The sequence below is a fragment of the Schistocerca nitens genome, chromosome 1 (genome assembly GCF_023898315.1).
Source record: "Schistocerca nitens isolate TAMUIC-IGC-003100 chromosome 1, iqSchNite1.1, whole genome shotgun sequence".
Lineage (NCBI taxonomy): Eukaryota > Metazoa > Arthropoda > Insecta > Orthoptera > Acrididae > Schistocerca > Schistocerca nitens.
Genome location: NC_064614.1, coordinates 1,270,892,899 through 1,270,912,102, shown reverse-complemented (window position 1 = coordinate 1,270,912,102; position 19,204 = coordinate 1,270,892,899). Strand labels below are relative to the sequence as shown.

The 19,204-nt window shown below is 40.1% G+C and overlaps 1 non-coding gene across 1 annotated transcript; it reads left to right on the top strand.

Annotated features, from left to right (window-relative positions):
• Positions 1 to 6,915: 6,915 nt before the first annotated feature.
• LOC126205677 (small nucleolar RNA snR44) lies at positions 6,916 to 7,105 on the top strand. The gene has a single exon (XR_007540584.1). It is a non-coding gene; the product is annotated as a small nucleolar RNA snR44 (small nucleolar RNA).
• The last annotated feature ends 12,099 nt before the right edge of the window (positions 7,106 to 19,204 follow it).

Below are 19,204 nucleotides of genomic sequence, written 5' to 3'. Positions count from 1 at the left end.
GTGAAACCAACACTGAGAAATACTAACAGGGAATAATGAATGAATAAAAAGAAAGGGAGCACGAAGCTGTAGGATTATGGAGAAGCAGCTACTGATATTAAAACTCGGTTGACCTGGCAGTAGCACAGGCAGAATTAGAACAGTTGAGAGCTGCAGTTGACAGCAAAGAAGTCAGGAATAGGGGAGATGACTGCACTGTGTTAAAATCTGCCAGATCAAGTGAGATGTTCAAAGATGTTACAGATCTAATAAACATAACAACAAAAACAATCAATTATTGATAAAATTATTTAATTGGATAGATAAAAAGTCCACTCACCAAGTGACAGCAGAACACACAAACAAGAGACTGTTGTGATCAGCAAGTCCCCAGAGCCAGTGGCCCCCTACCCAGGCATAATGGCCAAAGGGGAAGGAAGAAGTGTGAAGGAAAAGGACCAGAGAGGTCCAGGAAAGGGGTAGATATTGGGAAAGTCACCCAGAATTGTGGGTCAGGGGAGACCCATCACACAGGATGAGAAGGATGCAGGAGTGGATCTATCCAATTAAATACATCTAATAAACAGCTTCACTGATCTGGAGACTGTAGACAAAAGTATGGAGACAACTTAAAGAGCTCAGGAACACACTTTCATAATAGCAAAAAAAGTGAAGTTCAAGATATTAGTATTCAGAGTGTTAAAAAGACCAAAAAGTTCTTTCTGTTTTGAAGTAGTCATGGGAGAGGAATGTCTAAATTAGTACAAAGCTCTGACACCGCCAAAGAGCTCATAGGTGCTGGGGCAGGAGGGGTAATAGGGGGCTGCTTGTTAGAGAGCCCATTAGGCTTGACTGCTGTAATGGTAGGGACATAGCAACTTAACCATGCAGTTAGTATTTCACAGTATGTGGGAGGGTGCTGGCTGGCAATGTTGAGGAGAAGAAGGTAGGTGGGGCACACATGGCATGGACTGCACAATACAATCTCTGCTATATGTTGTTGCAGGGAGAGATGTTCAACATGCCACATGGTTACACAGTGGCTTGTACGGGTGTGCGTCTCTTAGCTGCAGGAGGGGCATGGCGGTGCGCATGGTGGTATGTCCCACGCATAGGGGCATGGGGAGGGGTGTAGAAGAGGGATGGTGGTGCACATGAAGGGATTGCTTGTGTGGAGGCATGCAAGCAAGGGTGGTGATGCATGTGGAGGGGTGGTGTGCATGGATGGGTATAGAAGGGTGAAGAGGGCAAGGGGTGGGTGTGGATGCAAGTGGGGTGTGTCCAACCTAATAGGAACTGATTTTGTGACCATTTGTGTTGTGATAATTGGAATAATAAAAAAGGAAAACCAACATATTTCAGTACTGAGGTTTGGTGCTTTGGTTTAGAGGAGGTCACCAGTGAAGGAATGATTTTTCTTCAATACACCTAAGGGCACATATACCTAAGCAGTGTGCTAGTTAAGAAAATGGCAAGACATGATGGGGCATGCTGGAAGACGCACGAGGGCTGGTTCTGACATATTAACCCAAAAGCTAATGACTGCAGTAACATTCTAAATTCTTAATCAAGGAGACTGGGCAGACCATGGATGTCATCCAGTGGTGTGGTAAAGCCGCATCAATGGTGCACTTAGTGGCAGACCAGTGCCCAAACAGCCAGGGACAGAATAGTAATAAATCATCCTGGTAGTCCTGGTGCACACTGCACCATCTCCAATTGCTGATACCGGGAGGCATCAGGCTTTGTACCCCTATAGTCAGTAGAATTGCCGCATAAAGATGTATCTCAGGAAGGCAGTGTGAAAAAAATGCAGCCGGGGATGTTGCCTTGACAGAGCTGCACAAGAGACTGCTCTAGCAATGGTTTGGCATGCCCAGTGTCTGGAAAGCATGCCTGTCTAAGTTCTCCCTGTTGCTGCTCTATGCAGTCCATCATCTGCTGCTACAGATGGAGATGAGGGAAGGAGTCACCACATTCTAATAAAAGAGAATCACCCTATTATCATGCTGTCTTAAGATATTGGAAATGATTATTGAGAAAAGAGTAATATCATTGTTAGAAGAGAAATAACATGGCTTCTGAAGAGAAACAACATAGCTTCAGAAGCAGGAGAGGAACAACCGCCTCATATTTGCACTAAGATAGTTAATGGATAGTATTTCGAAAATGGTAAACGTCTCATATCCATGTTCCTGGATTTAGAAAAAGTATATGACAGGGAAGATGAAATGGGAGATATGACACTGCGTGAAGAGTTTGACAGAGCACTGAAAGACCTCAGTTGCAACAAAGCTCTGGGAGTAGACAACATTCTATTAGAACTACTGACAGCCTTGGGAGAGCCAGTCCTGACAAAACTCTACCATCTGGTGAGCAAGATGTATGAGACAGGCGAAATACCCCCAGACTTCAAGAAGAATATAATAATTCCAATCCCAAAGAAAGCAGGTGTTGACAGATGTGAAAATTACCGAACTATCAGTTTAATAAGTCACGGTTGCAAATTACTAACACGAATTCTTTACAGACGAATGGAAAAGCTAGTAGAAGCTGACCTCGGGGAAGATCAGTTTGGATTCCGTAGAAATATTGGAACACGTGAGGCAATGCTGACCCTACGACTTATCTTAGAAGAAAGATTAAGGAAAGGCAAACCTACATTCCTAGCATTTGTAGACTTGGAGAAAGCTTTTGACTATGTTAACTGGAATACTCTCTTTCAAATTCTGAAGGTGGCAGGGGTAAAATACAGGGAGCAAAAAGCTATTTACAATTTGTACAGAAACCAGATGGCAGTTATAACAGTTGAGGGACATCAAAGGGAAGCAGTGGTTGGGAAGGGAGTGAGACAGGGTTGTAGCTTCTCCCCGATGTTGTTCAATCTGTATATAGAGCAAGCAGTAAAGGAAACAAAAGAAAAATTTGGAGTAGGTATTAAAATCCATGGAGAAGAAATAAAAACTTTGAGATTTGCCGATGACATTGTAATTCTGTCAGAGACAGCAAAGGACTTGGAAGAGCAGTTGAATGGAATGGATAGTGTCTTGAAAGGAGGATATAAGATGAACATCAACAAAAACAAAACAAGGATAATGGAATGTAGTAGAATTAAGTCAGGTGATGCTGAGGGAATTAGATTAGGAAATAAGACACTTAAAGTAGTAAAGGAGTTTTGCTATTTGGGGAGCAAAATAACTGATGATGGTCGAAGTAGAGAGGATATAAAATGTAGACTGGCAATGGCAAGGAAAGCATTTCTGTAGAAGAGAAATTTGTTAACATTGAGTATAGGTTTAAGTGTCAGGAAGTCGTTTCTGAAAGTATTTGTATGGAGTGTAGACACGTATGGAAGTGAAATGTGGATGATAAGAGAATAGAAGCTTTCGAAATGTGGTGCTACAGAAGAATGCTGAAGATTAGATGGGTAGATCACATAACTAATGAGGGAGTATTGAATAGGATTGGGGAGAAGAGAAGTTTGTGGCACAACTTGACTAGAAGAAGGGATCGGTTGGTAGGACATGTTCTGAGGCATCAAGGGATCACCAGTTTAGTATTGGAGGGCGCGTGGAGGGTAAAAATCATAGGTTGCAGTAGGTACTGGGAGATGAAGAAGCTTGCACAGGATAGAGTAGCATGGAGAGCTGCATCAAACCAGTCTCAGGACTGAAGACCACAACAACAACATATGACAGAGTGCCAAGGTGTAAGATCTGTAAGTGTTTGGAAAAACTAATGGTTCCTAACTCGCTAATAAGGAAGGTGCAAATGCTATATGAGGGACTAAATAGTTTTATATCTGGGGGTAACTGCAGATCAGAATGGTTCAGGACAGAGGAAAAAGTGCTACATGGTGGTGCACTTTCCTCATTACTTTTTATTACACTTAAGACTGTGGTTACAAAGGAAATCAAGAAGATAGGAAATTGTGATCTCAGTGCTTTTGTCTTTACTGATGATGTAGCCATTTTGGGAGAAACAGAACTAGAAGTGCAAGAAAGATAAGATGGATGGCACTCCAAGTTTAAAGAATACCAGCTGACAGTAAGCAAGAGCAAAACTGTAGCAATGATTATGAGCTGGACATCTGCCCATGGCAACCTGATGCTAGATGTAGAGCAAATTGAATGTGTGGAAGCTTTCAATTGCCTGTGAAGTACTGTATTGAGAAATAGAACTACCATACTAGAAGTACAAAACAGAGTGAGAGAGGGATCTAATTTTTGTCATCGAGTTCAGAACCTTGTTAGGGACAAGGGAGTTCCTGTGAGAGCCAAACAGATTATGTTTAAAATGTATCTACAGCTGATTATGACATACAGCTTGGAGTGTTGTGTGTTTAACAAGGCAGATTTCAGAAAGCTATAAGCATGAAATTGAATTTTCTGCTATCACCCTTGTAGGAGACTAGAAGAGATAACATTAGGAATGAAGATGTCACAGGAGAGATGCAATTGGATTTGTCAGTGACTGAGAGACTGCCTACTGCATGGATCAAGTGTTTGAACATGTTAAGATGAGGAAAGATAATCACCTGCCAAAATTATACTTGGATAGAAATATGCAGGGGAAAATCCTATAGCATGACCCAGAGAAAGGTTGTTGGATCAGGTTAAGGAAGATCTGAAGAGTAGAGGAGAAAACTGGGAAACAATATCAAGACATTGAGTACATAAAGATAAAACAGAATGGAGGAAAATTGTTCATAAACATCCAACTTACCTTGATTTAAGTATATGAAGATGATGACTTCAGTTATTGTTTTAGAAACATAGAATATAGCGATTCTGACAGTCTGTAGGTATTAAACAGGAAATATTTTAAACTTAATTAAGCTATTAGAAGGGAGGGCAGGATAGGGGATCACTAAAAGATATAACTGGGAACTGACTGCATATGGAAATTTCAATACAAATTTCAGCTCAGGTGCTTCTGAATGAGTGCACCTAAAAAGCTATTGTGTTCCATATTCAGTTTTACATCTCCCCCCCCCCCCCCTCCCAACACAACAGTAACACTCCTAACAAAACCAGGACATAGTGTACAGTGATTGGTAATATATTTTTGTATCCAACAGTCTTTAATGAAATAGATGTGAGAGAAATAATAAAAGATTAATCTGACCTGTATGATCAAATAATATCAAAGCATCCCAATCAATTAGGTATGAATGAGACAGAAGAAATAAATTTCAGGCAACTGTAAATGCAGACTCCATTATGGTACATGTTTCCAAAGTTGTTTAGACTACACTGCAGATGTTTTACTGGGAAGACCTTACATATTCTTCATACAGTCCCAATATCTCTCCATGAAATTTCCATGTTTTTGGACATCAATTTGCTTTGGACAAAGAGGTGCATGCCTGGGTACAGTTATGGTTCCACAGGCAGCCATAAACATTTTTCCATGAAGGCATTGACTATCTTGTCTCACAGTGGGATGAATGTATTAACAGTTGTTATGATTACTTTTGATATAATAAACGGTTTACTTACTGTGAACTAAGTTGCCCCTGGTGTATGCAAAGTTCAAATAACTTGCAGGAATGTAGCTCTGTGATGTTGTCAACATAAGCAAATATTTTGACAGACGAACACCCAGCCATTTTCAGGCTAAAACGCCAGCAAGTGCTATGCAAGGAAATTTAAAGACTTAGTTTGCAGAGCAAGCCCAGAAAGGTAATGCCCTTACACACTGTAAAAAAATCCATCACACAACCAAAGACAGCTGATGTTAGAAGTTACTTATAGTGAAAATTAACAACTGATGGGGGAGGTAGCATTAACTCTACCCCTCTGTTTTTGACAAGGGTGAGAGCAGGTCTCCTGAAGATCCCCAAGAAAGGGGTCTCTCTTAGGCTGATTGTAATATTGGTGCTCCAACATATTGTGTAGCAAAACACCATGGTACTCAATTGAGCCCACTAGTAGGTCAGTGTGAGCATCACAGTAAGAATTCAGTACATTTTTTATGTCAATCAGAGGGAATGTGTTTGAATGAATCTGATATTTTGGTAAATTTTGATGTGGTCTATCTCTTCAATCACATTCCTCATTTATTGAAGTTAGGTTTGGTGTTGAATTAATGAATCTCTTTCAACATGTGTTGACTTCCACTTACTTTTTTGAATGATCGGTACTATGAGCAGGCAAATGGAGTTGTGATGGGAAGCCTGTTGTCACCTGTTATTGCTAACTTGTTTCTGGAAGACTTTGAAGAATATTCCTTGGAGTCAGTGGCTTTGAAACCAGCATGTCTTTTAAGATATGTAGATCATACTTTTGTTGTTTGGCCTCATGTCAGTGAGGATCTGAATGAATTTTATAACATCTGAATTCAATTCACCTGGATATTTTTGTTTCACAATGTAGGTGGAAATGGATGGCTGCTGCCTCCTTCATGTGTTGGTTAGGAGGAAGGTTGATGGTACAATGGGTCATGCCATATATAGGAAGCCTACTCACACTGACTTGTATCTACAGACTGGTCACCACTCAGCTCAGTGTAAAGGCCTGCTTCATACCTTGGTTCCCATATCATCTTGGATCATGAGAGTTTGTCTGCTGAGTGAACCCATCTTGTGGGCACTTACACATTAGAATTGTTATAGTGAAAGACAGATCGGACATGCACTGCATATGATCAATTATGCACCAGGTGAATAATGATAATTCTGAGTAGTCACCAAGGTCTATGGCCTTATTCCTAATGCAGGGAGAATTTCCAAGAGGACTGGTCATATTTTGTGTAAATGTGATGTGCAATGTGTTTTTTGACCACCAACTAAGCTTAGGGTCCTTTTAGGTTCCATGAAGGACAATCTGGATTTGCATAAGGTGTGTGTCTACTTTATTACTTGCATTTGCAGCATGTCATATATTCCCAGAATGAGATTTTCACTCTGCAGCACAGTGCACACTGATATGAAACTTCCTGGCAGATTAAAACTGTGTGCTGGACCGAGACTCGAACTCGGGACCTTTGCCTTCTGAAGTTCGAGTCTCAGTCCAGCACACAGTTTTAATCTGCCAGGAAGTTTCATTTCATATATTGTTCCAACTATCAGGATTGTGGAAGATCAGTGTACTTGACATAATCATCACACACAATTACAACAGTCAAGCAAATGTGCTATTGCACAACATTGTCTTGTCACCAGTCATCCTATGGAATATGAAAACATGGAGATTCTTGTATGCACTTCCTGTTGTTGGGATACCATTACTAAGGAAACAGTTGAGATTAAATTATCGTTATCTTACAGATAGAGATGGAAGTTTTTGCTTATATTCTGCATGGAATCTTGCTCTCTTCCTTGTCGAAAAATGGATGGACAGAGTCAACACAACTCACCCAATGGTTATTAATTTTCACTACTGATAATTTACAATTAGAGTGTGTGTGTGTGTGTGTGTGTGTGTGTGAGAGAGAGAGAGAGAGAGAGAGAGAGAGAGAGAGAGAGAGAGAGAGAGAGAGAGAGAGAGAGATCTTTCTGAAATTGCTGTACAGATTGTTTTAAAATCCCCTTGCACAGTGCTTACTTGTTGCAGTTTTTCCATTGAAAATGACAGGGTGTACACGCCTCTCAAAATATTGGCAGTTGTTGATAATGTCACCCAATTGCTTTCCCACAAGTTATCTGAATTGTTTGCTTACTTTTTTTTCCATCTGTCTCATTCTCATTTGATTGTATCATCAATGTTGCACCACTGACTTTTGACTTGGTACCTCTACCCTGTGGCCAAGCAAATAAAAAGCTTTCACCACATTCTGATGCAAGAAGCAATACAGAAGCCAAATTGACTTTACAGAAGGCTCTACTTTGGCCTAGAATAGAGCTAGTTACCATATATTCAGCCTCATTGCTGTTGCCAGGTCTGGAATATTGTTGACCCAGAAAATGAGGCCAAATGGCCACAGTGGTGACCTGTGTTATCACACATCTGAGCCTATCACCATGCTGCTTCCTTGGCCTACCTCAGAAAGAAACTTGACTTGACATAGAAGGGATGGGATGAGCATTCCTCATTTTGCATAGTAAGAAATATTAAGTATATGGTGTATTCAAAAATAAATGAGCCAGAGGCATAATTACAGAAACCAGTACCTGTATGTTGGAAGTATTGACCCTGGCTGTTGAAACATTTGTCCCACTGTGACACAAGGTGGTGAATGGCTGTCTCATAAAATTCCCAGGGCTGCGATGTTAACCAGTTCAGCAGGTACAGCTAAATGTCGCCATTCACACAAGAGCAGGAAAGGTTATGCTGTCATTCTTCTTTGACCAAGATGACTCTCTTCCAATTCACTTTCTGCAGCATGGGATAAAAGTGAATGCCCAGTCTTACTTTCAAACCTTGACTCCCCTTCGCCAAGCAATCAAATCAAAATGACCAGGCAATCTCATCCTTGGAGTCATTCTGCTCCACAACAATGCAAAGCCTCATGCGGACAACACAGTCACATCACTCCTGCAGAAATTCAAATGGGAGGTTCTTGGCCACCCTCCATACAGTCTGGACCTCTCTCCCTGTGATTACACCATTTTGGTCCCCTTAAAAAGGTTCTGAGGGGTAAATAATTCACCTCAGACAATGATGTCCAGCTTAGCGTGTGGAACGGGTTAACATCACAGCCCAGGGAATTCTAGGAGACAGCCATTCACCACCTTGTGTCACAGTGGGACAAGTGTCTCAACAGCTGGGATCAATACTACTAACATAAAGGTACTGGTTTCTGTAATTATGCCTCTGACTCTATTCTCTTTGAAAGCCCCTTATATATATATGAAACGTATGTGAGAATAGCATTTAAGGTCCATCAAAATTTAAAATTTAGTTCATAATACCATCTTATAGAGGAACAGAAGTATTACAGTGTGGTAAGGTGTTTTTTTTTTTTTTTACCAAGAACGATAAAGACACGAAAACCTATGCTAAATTCTTGATTTTATATTTCATCATATAATGCTGTAGCTTCATTTTACTGGATTTCCAATTATGATTGCCAGTCACATACATACTGTAAATGATGTTCCAACCATTACATAGTTTAGTAAGTATCAAAGACCAATATAAAATTGCACCATATTGTGCATCCAAAGTAGGATGGAAAAGGAGTTTCTCTTGGTAAGTTGAGCAGAAATGCTCTTGTTACTTACTTAATAAAGACAGTCATGACTGGATTAAAATTATAAACCTTTATTTTTAGGCAACTGGTTTTGATCTTCTAAGAGATCGTCATCAGATCTACATTTCTTCATGACTGGGAATTGCTAGCATGGAGCCGGCCGCGGTGGTCTAGCGGTTCTAGGCGCGCAGTCCGGAACCGCGCGACTGCTACGGTCGCAGGTTCGAATCCTGCCTCGGGCATGGATGTGTGTGATGTCCTTAGGTTAGTTAGGTTTAAGTAGTTCTAAGTTCTAGGGGACTGATGACCAAAGATGTTAAGTCCCATAGTGCTCAGAGCCATTTGAACCATTTTGCTAGCATGGAGCAGGTCCATCCATGTTGACATTGAGAACACTGATCCCCACCAGTGTTGTCATCAAGAAATGTAGATGTCATGATGCTCACTTAAAAGATCAAAATTATTCATCTAAAAAATAAAAGTCAACAAGTTACATGCAGTCATGGCTGTGTTTATTACATAAATTGTAATATTAATAGAGTGCTTTTTTCCTATAACAATGTTCCAAAAAATTTTAAACTCATGTTAGTGTTACCAAGGTTATGTATAAAGTTATTTCTTAAGTGAAATGAAGGCATCGGAAATGTGTGAAATGAAGATGAACATCTAGTGTAAATCCTTCCTGGCAGATTAAAACTGTGTGCCCGACCAAGACTCGAACGCGGGACCTTTGCCTTTCGCGGGCAAGTGCTCTAACAACTGAGCTACCGAAGCACGACTCACGCCCGGTACTCACAGCTTTACTTCTGCCAGTATCTCGTCTCCTACCTTCCAAACTTTACAGAAGCTCTCCTGCAAGAGCTATTAATTTTATCATAGAAAACTATTCCATAACATATACAGGATTGGAAGTAACTAGAATGAGAGTACAAATACAAGGAAAAGCAAAGTGGTAGGGTGTATTTCTGTTTAAATCAGAAGTATTATAGGCCATGAATCATCTTACAGCTGATGACTGTAGGAGATTGTGATTGACCTGTTTCCAGAATGCTCCATTTATTGAAAGGAATACATCAATGAATGAATTAAATCACATGGCTTCCTATGATACACAAAATTCACCTGGCTGGATTTATCAGTATAAATCTTGTATTAAAAGAAGACCAAAGAAGAGACTACATGAAACTACCTGTCATGATTTTTCTTATGTCTATAAGGTGTGTATTAATAGATATGGGCAAATACAAATTGTTGGGGTATATCAACCAGGATTCTTGGCATTGCATGGCATCACCAACAGATGTCTCATTACTTGTAGAGAGAAATTGGCTACCACAGGGAAATCACATTTGGCAACCAGTGGAAAACCTAACACTAAACCAAACAAACTTAAAGGAGAAACTGTATCTAAAGTGCATCAACATATGTTGTCACTGAGAGGATGTAGATCACATCATAGTATTCATTCCAGCAAATGATTATATTTACCAGGGTAATTTAATATTTGAAAATTACACTTATAATATTCAGAGAAAAAGTCTCCAAACCCTATGTCACACAAATGACATTGACAAATTTTTGTGACTAACTACAACATAAGTTTTGGGTACTCCAGAACTGACACATGCTTAGAGTGTGACATATTTAGAGCAGTCTGTTCTAAACTTGATTTACAAATACACAACGAAAAGATACAACTCAGGTATGAACTTTGAATAAGCAGAAACAACTTAAAATAAACTACAGAAGAAAAGAGCAGACAAGTTTCATGGGATTAAATATTTGAAGTCAATAAAATCTGTTATTAAGAAAGCAATCTGTATGGGTTATCAGAAGCAACTTCCACTTCCTAATGTTTCAACCAATGTAGCATATTACTGCAATCAGTTATCATTTTATTCATTCAGTATGCATTTGCTTTCTCCTGGGAGATCTGTATTTTGTACATAAGGAAAAACACTTCCTATGAAAGGACCCAATGAAGTGTATTTAATGTTATGACATTTCTGTTTGGAAATTTTACCTGATTTTGTGTGGGCTGTCTGTGTATTACACAATTCCTGTTCTGGACAGAGTAAAAACTTTACTGTGCTCTGATTTTGGTGTATTTTAGTGCACATGAGAAGAGATTTTATCATCTATGGGTGACATTTCCAACAGGAGGCTATTTTTTCTTGAGTGCAATAAGAATATATACATTATAAACCAAAAGGCAAGGTGTGAATTGACAGATAACTGGAAGTAAGAGATTGCTAATGCTAGGAAGAAGTTTATTTATTATTCACAGCTGCAGCCTATTATCTGAAAAGCTAAAATACACCATATAAATCACATTTTATTTGATAATAATAAATTTGTATATTAACTATTTATTTCTGATACTTAACTTTAATACTACACCCACTTCTGCTATTACAAAACTACAATAAAACTGTTAATCAGTTGCCCAACTACTGGCACTACTTTCAGCACTAAATAATCTGTTCTTTTTTCGATTCATTTTGGTGCATTTAATCTGTCCATGGTTGTTTCCAATACTGGATCCACTCACCACCCTGATCAATAGCCATTCTCTGCTGGATGCCTTGGGCAGTGGACAGTATGTCAGCAGAATTTCCACCATAACAAACAATTCCACCAACCATGTTATGTCTTGAAGTTCACAGTCCCTGGAGTACTTGCAGCAACACAATATAAATTCTTGAGAAACTATTACATTCAGTGGTCACTGGCTTTAATTGTCTTCTCTCGATCTGCAGAGTACATTGGTTATCCAGGATAGTAGCATGGTGACGTGTGCTTCAGTGCCTTGTGAAGTGTTTCTTGACCTTCCTTGATACTGTGGCTGCAGTATTGTCCAAGGTGCACCAGGTTGATTCATTCCTTAATGGTACTTTGGGATCCAACATCCTTATTACCCACCACATCTCTGTACAGTGTGCAGTCCCACAATCTGCACTCTTGAGTGTCCACACTGCTGCAGATGCAGCTATCATTAATCTCTTTTTGATTTTGTATAGATACATAGCATATGGGCTGTGGTCATTCAGGTAATCTATCAATCCATTTGATGGGTTAAGAAATCACATTTTTTGTCTCTCCCTAATATTAGGGAGAAATTCTGCCTGTGTCTGAAGTGTACCATTCATTTTGCCACAGTTGTAATATGTGATCTTTTATTAACTTTTTAGTATTGGCCTCATTCTAAGCATCCTTCATACTTCCAATAGGTTTCCTTTCCTTAACCAGCAAAGGACTCCCCTTTTCCTAATTTGCAAGTCCAGTGGACATATTCCTAGAATTACTAAAAAAGTATCATTTGGTTAGAACAGAAAGCACCCATTAATCTTAGTAGCACTTGTCATTGAACTCCTCTCACTAATGAGGCTAGCTTGACTAGTTGTGATCTATGAGCCCAAACACTCATACCATATCCTACAACTGATGATAACATAGATTGATGGTATGCTCTGTTTTCAAGAGAAGATGAAATTTTGTATTTGTAGTGATTGTAGTTGTATTCAGCGTGTTTGTACCTTTTCTGCCTGCTTCCTCTGCTGTGATGTGTAAAGTTAAGATGTTAATCCATAAATACCCCTAGAGGTCTCTTCACTGTGCTTCTTCTAATAGTTACATAATTTAATTTAATCTTAAGGTTTCCTGCTAGGTTCCCTTTCGGTGGAGATTGCGTTGGTTTGTGAGGTGCTAGTGACAATTTAACACTTTGACACCAGCCCTCAAGTTCATAGAGCATTCCATTACATTTGTCTATAAAAAAAGCTGCCAGATCACTTATGTTACTGCTGTAATGTAACTTGTAGTATAGGCTCTAGTGCTACATCCGAAAACACTGGACCACACACTGATCCATGTGGAGAACCTGAGTGTTTTGTTGGCTTAAGAGCCAACACCATGTTACTGGAGGAGACCAAAATGCATGCATTTTAGCTCATGCAGCCTGGCATCGTGAGAAGGGAAGAACTATACTGACATGAGGTCTGGAAGATGACAAGAAATTAGAATTCAGAATGCGGATGTAAGTAGTTTGATACTTAACTTTGATCCATTAATGATGTACGTCGCTCTTGACGGTGCATGATTCACAATATTATCTGTTAGTAAGTGAATATGGCGCCTTGCTAGGTCATAGCAAATGACTTAGCTGAAGGCTATACTAAACTGTCGTCTCGGCAAATGAGAGCGTATATAGTCAGTGTAGTCAGTGAACCATCGCTAGCAAAGTCGGCTGTCCAACTGGGATGAGTGCTAGGGAGTCTCTGGACTAGACCTGCCATGTGGCGGCGCTTGGTCTGCAATCACTGATAGTGGCGACACGTGGGTGACGTATACTAACGGACCGCGGCCGATATAAAGGCTACCACCTAGCAAGTGTGGTGTCTGGCGGTGACACCTCACTGAGCATATTAAAGAGGCTTGTCTCCTGTGGCTATAGTCTCTCAGGCAATTGTACAGCACCTCTAAACACACCTATGCCCCAAGGTGACCAAAGAAAGACATTCATCATAGATTTATCAAAAGGGTCAGCATTATTAATCATCACCACTAGAGTGTACATAGAATGTGTATCTGTTGCTAGCCAAATTTACATACTAACTGCATCTTCAGTTGACTTGCCTCTTCTAAACCAGTGCTGGTGAGGGCTTGTCCCTTAGTCCATGTAACAGTCTATGATCTTGTAACTGCTTCCATAATAGTTTTTCAAATATCTTACTCAGAATGTTCAAAAGACAAGTTCATCTGTAGGATTTGGGTATATATGTATAATTAATGCCACCTCGGCATTCTTCCATGGTGCAGGGAACCTTGCAAGACACACCTGTAACACAGTTCATGCAAATAACTATCTAATTGGTCACATAGGGCTCCTTTTACTTCAGCAGGGATCTCACTTGATCCTGGAGATTTTTCTTTCACTATCTTACCATTATTTGCTTAATTTCTTCTTGTGTGAAGGGGTACATAAGTTTATTCTTTGTATAGTCCTCCATATTATTTTTCATAACGTGCCTCCTGTCTCACCTTCTTCCCAGTCATCAGGAAGTTGTTCATCCATTAGCAGGGCAGCTGACAATTCCTAACTTTCTGTTACTGTCCCCTCACACCTTCTGAGCATAGATAAGGGTATTGGTGATCATATTGTCTCATGAGCTGTTTTGTATGGTATACCCTTGGGATCAATTTCTAAGTTGTCCTCCATGAATTGCTTACATTGTTCCATTTTTGTTACCTATAAATCTTCCTTAAAATGTTGTTTGGCATGCCTATATCTATGAAACCTTCAGACTTTTTCTTCTTGGGTCATGCTGCTCTGGTATAGCTTCCTCTTCTTCTTGAAGATCTTAATTTCTGCAGCATGTCAGTCCATATGCAAGTTACTCCTCTGGAATAACTGGTCCTGACAGGTATGAATGCCACAATTCCTCTATGTATAATCAATGTCAGTTCTTATACTTTAACATCTATATTGTCACCCAGCAATTGACTTCCCATACAATGAAACACCCTTCCTAGTTCTTCCCAGTTAGCCTCCTTGATGTTGTATTTGGGCCTTATGCACATGTTTTCTGTGGCATCTTGATTTTCCCTTCTAATGATGGGACAATGTATGATATTGTGATCACTCAGTGCCATTCCACTCTCAACCTTCCATCCTTTCACACTGCATGCTGCTGCCATATTTGCTAAAGTGACATAAATATTTGAGTTTGCTCCAACCATTCCTTTGTAGGTTGGTGGATTCCAAAGTGCATTCAGTACCTATAGGTTGAGTTCCATGATGACATCATCAGTCAGGTGGCATTGCCACAACACTGGCTTCACATTTCCATCAGTGGAATACACAAGAGGCTTAATTCATCCTTGGTGACGAATATCCTTTAGTTTTAGCTGATACTCATCAGTTTCATCACTAAACTGAAAGTACATGGAAACCAGGATTCAACGCTCCCTTCTGGTTAACACTGCACACAGATTATGTGTTCTGAGACATACTGTGATATCTTTGTCACTGTTACAGCCTTGTTAAATATCATTATTGCTGCCATAGGATATTGCCCTTGGGTTACTATCTGGGCAATTACTGGCATACAGGATAACTTTCTGGTGTAACACATGGTTCTTGGAGGTACATTACATTTAACTGCAACTCTGCTGCCACTCTTCTAGCCTCGTACAACATGTTGACACTTCTCATTACATTATCCTGTGCTGTTTTTATCTTCATTAAGGATGACAGGTATATATTCAACAATCTTTCCCTTCTCATGTGCAATCTAATGCTATATGACAATGCACCATCACAAAGTGCTTGTAAAATGTGTCTAAGGATAAGGATTCATTTCTTTCAGAAGAACCTTGTTTCAATAACTTCTCCAGTTTTTCCACTTCTATTAGCAGATTGTTCGCTTTGAGATGGAGTCCGTCTATGAAATCAGGTACAGGAAGAGTAATATACTCCCCTTCTGGATGCATATTCCTTACCTGATGTCATAATGCTGTTGTAAGCATCAACAGCTTGTGCCAGCATAGTAAGGTGCATTACATTCTTTATGTTTTCATAAACTGGTTATTGATCTGTTCTGGTGTGTTTTTGGTATCTGTATGTGTAGTTTTTTTGTAAGCAGTGCAGTATTTTCCTCGTGTTGTGTGCTCCACATTCTACATGCAAAAGCCCAGTTTGTGTAACCAAATCCTGATCACCTGTATCATATGTCACTCCTACAGCTGCCTGTAACCCTGCATCTCTGTTATACCACATAGTTCTGAATTTTCACCATAAACTACTTTCCTGCTTTTTCATAGGTACATGATGCACTACTTCAGTCTGTGTTACATGCTCCTTTCTATGGTACTAACTGCTGACTTTTTGCCAGAGATTTGTCACCCTTTTGGCATCCGTCCTCCTCTTCCTCCTTGAAGGTGAGATATGTTTCTTACACAGACAGCACTTGATGGCGCCATTAGGAAGAAACCTAAATCATTCATTGTAATTAACTGTGAGAAGGAAGTATTTTATAGCTGGGGAGAATTTCTGAATACCTATTAGGCAAAGAAAAGCTGTTTTCCACAAGGTCCATTGTAGTATACAGCATCCATAATAATTCTAAACTGGTGTTCCTGAGGTATTCAAGCAGTGGACACTATGAAATGTACATGGTGAGTTTATGACTTTATTTAGTAAAATATCTTCACTTATCTGATAAATTTTTTGGAGTCTTGTACAGTAATTTGTCATCATTGTTTTAATCTGTTGTAGGTTACTCAAAAGAAATCTTAAAGCAAACAGTACAGCAGGGATAATATGCCACTATACATCAGCAGGGCAAAATTCAATGAGCTGCAAATTATGAAACAGTTCTTCAGTCCTGCAGCCCACTAATATTTTGCATCATTACCAGTGGAAGGAAATGAAAAATTTAGTGACAATGAGTAAATAACAGTGTTCAGTTGAAGTGTTATTAAAGAATTATTAGTGCTGAAACTATATTTTGAAAATATGCATCAGGTGATCATAAAACAATTAACTATTTGAGTTAAAGTGATGTTGCATTACAATGAAAATTATGTAGCCTGTTGAAGCTGGTATTCATATGGACTTTGATCATTCTTATTTTGAATGTATACACATTGTCTCATTGTATTACATCTCCAACTGATTTATCCTTTGGCAAAGGGGTTATTGAGAATTATTATTAGTGAAGTATTTAGAGTTGAGAATAGCCTTTCTTATTTGTGGCGGAAGATCATTGAACATAAATTCACTCAACACATTGAGCATGATTTGGCAGGCCAATATTTTTATCGTGTCCAGCATCAAACTGAGACCCTTGAACAGTATATTGATGAAATTTGTGTTGCCATTACAGTGCTGGACGTACAGAGTTTATTGCATGGCATCAGACTGGAGGACAGGTTGCGGGTTATGTTTGCCCCTAAGCCAACTACCTTCAGTGAACTCAAGACTTTTGGTTTATCAGATCGAGGGGCTCTGCTTTGCTGATAGTAAGAGAGCCAGGGTGCGAGAGGCAGATCCTGTAACAACCTGGGTGCAACCTGAACATAATGAAGAAAAGATAAATGATGTTGGATATAGGATCTGTTTTCGCTGTGGGAGTTTCGAGCATTTGGTGCATGCTTGTCCGGAGAGACGGAAACCGCACCTGAGTAGCTGATGGTTAAAGAACAGGGACACCTTTGGTAAGGAGCATACAATGAAGCAATGTAATCACATAAGAACAGTTGGTAGCCAGTTGCTGCCATTTGTGTGCGGCACCTTGAACCATGAACCAGTCTGTGTGTTAGTGGATTCTGGCAGCAGTGTGTCCTTGTTTGACCATCAACGGTATCAGAAGTATCATTCAGTATGTATGCTATCTCCCTTGCCTCAGAGGGATGTTGTGCAGTTAATGGGCAAAGGTTGCCCCTCACGGACTGTCGCCTGGGATGTGTATCGATACAGGGGTTTTTGTGGCCAATTCATTTGTTAGTGGTGGAAAATCTGTCCGTTAATTTGTTATTGGGCTGCAATTTGATACAGCAGATGGGTTTGGTGTTAGATTACGCCAGTAGGATGTTTCATTTATGGTTTGCACCTGTGAAGAAGTTTAGTTTATGTTCATGCCAGGGGCAGACAATATACCTGTTTAGGATTCTGAATTTGGGCTCAGTCATTTGCCAGGTAGTCATGCAGAGGAATTATTGGTGCTTCTGAGTCATTTTCTTGATGTGATGCCTAATAAGCTTGGTGTGATGGATAAAACTTGTTACCATATCCACCTGACCGATGATGTGCCAGTTCGACAACCACATTACAGACTGTCACTGCCGAAGATGGAAGTGTTGCACCAGTTAGTTGATAAGATGTTGGAGGAAGAAGTGATCAGGAAGTCAGCCTCTCCTCATGCGTCTCTGATGTTTTTGGTGCCTAAGGCAGAATCTGGGTGTAGCCCGGTAGAGGACTATAGACAATTAAACCAGAAGGTTGTTTTGGAGTTGGTGCTGTTGCCCGACTTGCACCATTGTTTTACCTGGTTTGTGGGGACAAAGGTCTTTACCATCCTGGACCTCAACCTGGCTTACTACCAGAATCTGTTATCTGAAGAGTCTAAACCAGTCACTGCATTTAGCACGGACTGGAACCTTTATGAGTTTAATCGGGTGCCATTTGGGTTGTCCACAGGTGTGGCAGTCCTGTCTCAGCTGCTAGATAACATCTTGGGGGATGTCAAATGCAAGTTTTTTTTATAATTACCTTGTTGATGTGGTAGTATATAGTCCTAAGTTTGAGGAGCACCTTCAGCATTTGGAGCAAGTCTTACTCCGCTTACAGGAAGCTGGGCTCATGGTCAAGCCGTCTAAGATAAGTTTGACATGCAAGGAGACTTGTTTTTGGGTCATTTGATCTCAGCAGGGGGCGTGAGGATTGACCAGGGGAGAACAAGGGATCTACATAAGTTTCTGCCTCCTAAGACTAAGAAGGGAGTTGCCCAATTTATAGGGATGGCTAATTTCTTCCATAAATTTGTACCCCATTTTGCACAATTAGCTGCTCCACTAAACCAACTTCAGAAGAAGAACTTGGATTTTCAGTGGGGCGAATCCCAGAAATCTGCATTTGAAGCTATTAAGGAGGCCTTAGCCAATCCCCACCTGTTGGCTGTATCAGATTTTGGTAAGCATTTTATTGTTCAGATGGACAGGTCTAATTCTGGGGTGGCAGCTGTGCTGCTCCAGGAGGATGGAGGTGAACGTTGTCCAATAGCATATACATCCAGGACACTCTTTTTCACTGAGTTAAAATATTCTGTGTGTGAATGGAGAGCATTGGCAGTACTCTTCGCTTTAGAAAGATTTCGATTCTACCTAGAACATAGACATTTCGACTTGGAGACTGACAACCAGGTCTTAAACTGGGTACAGGCCCACCCCAGGAAAACTGGATGTATTGCCTGGTGGGCATTCCGCATATCAGCCATCGGATTCAGCGTTAAGCATATAAGGAAAACGGAAAATCCTATAGTGGATGCGCTGCGTAGGATGTTTGAGGAGGGACAGGAAGGAGACCAGTATA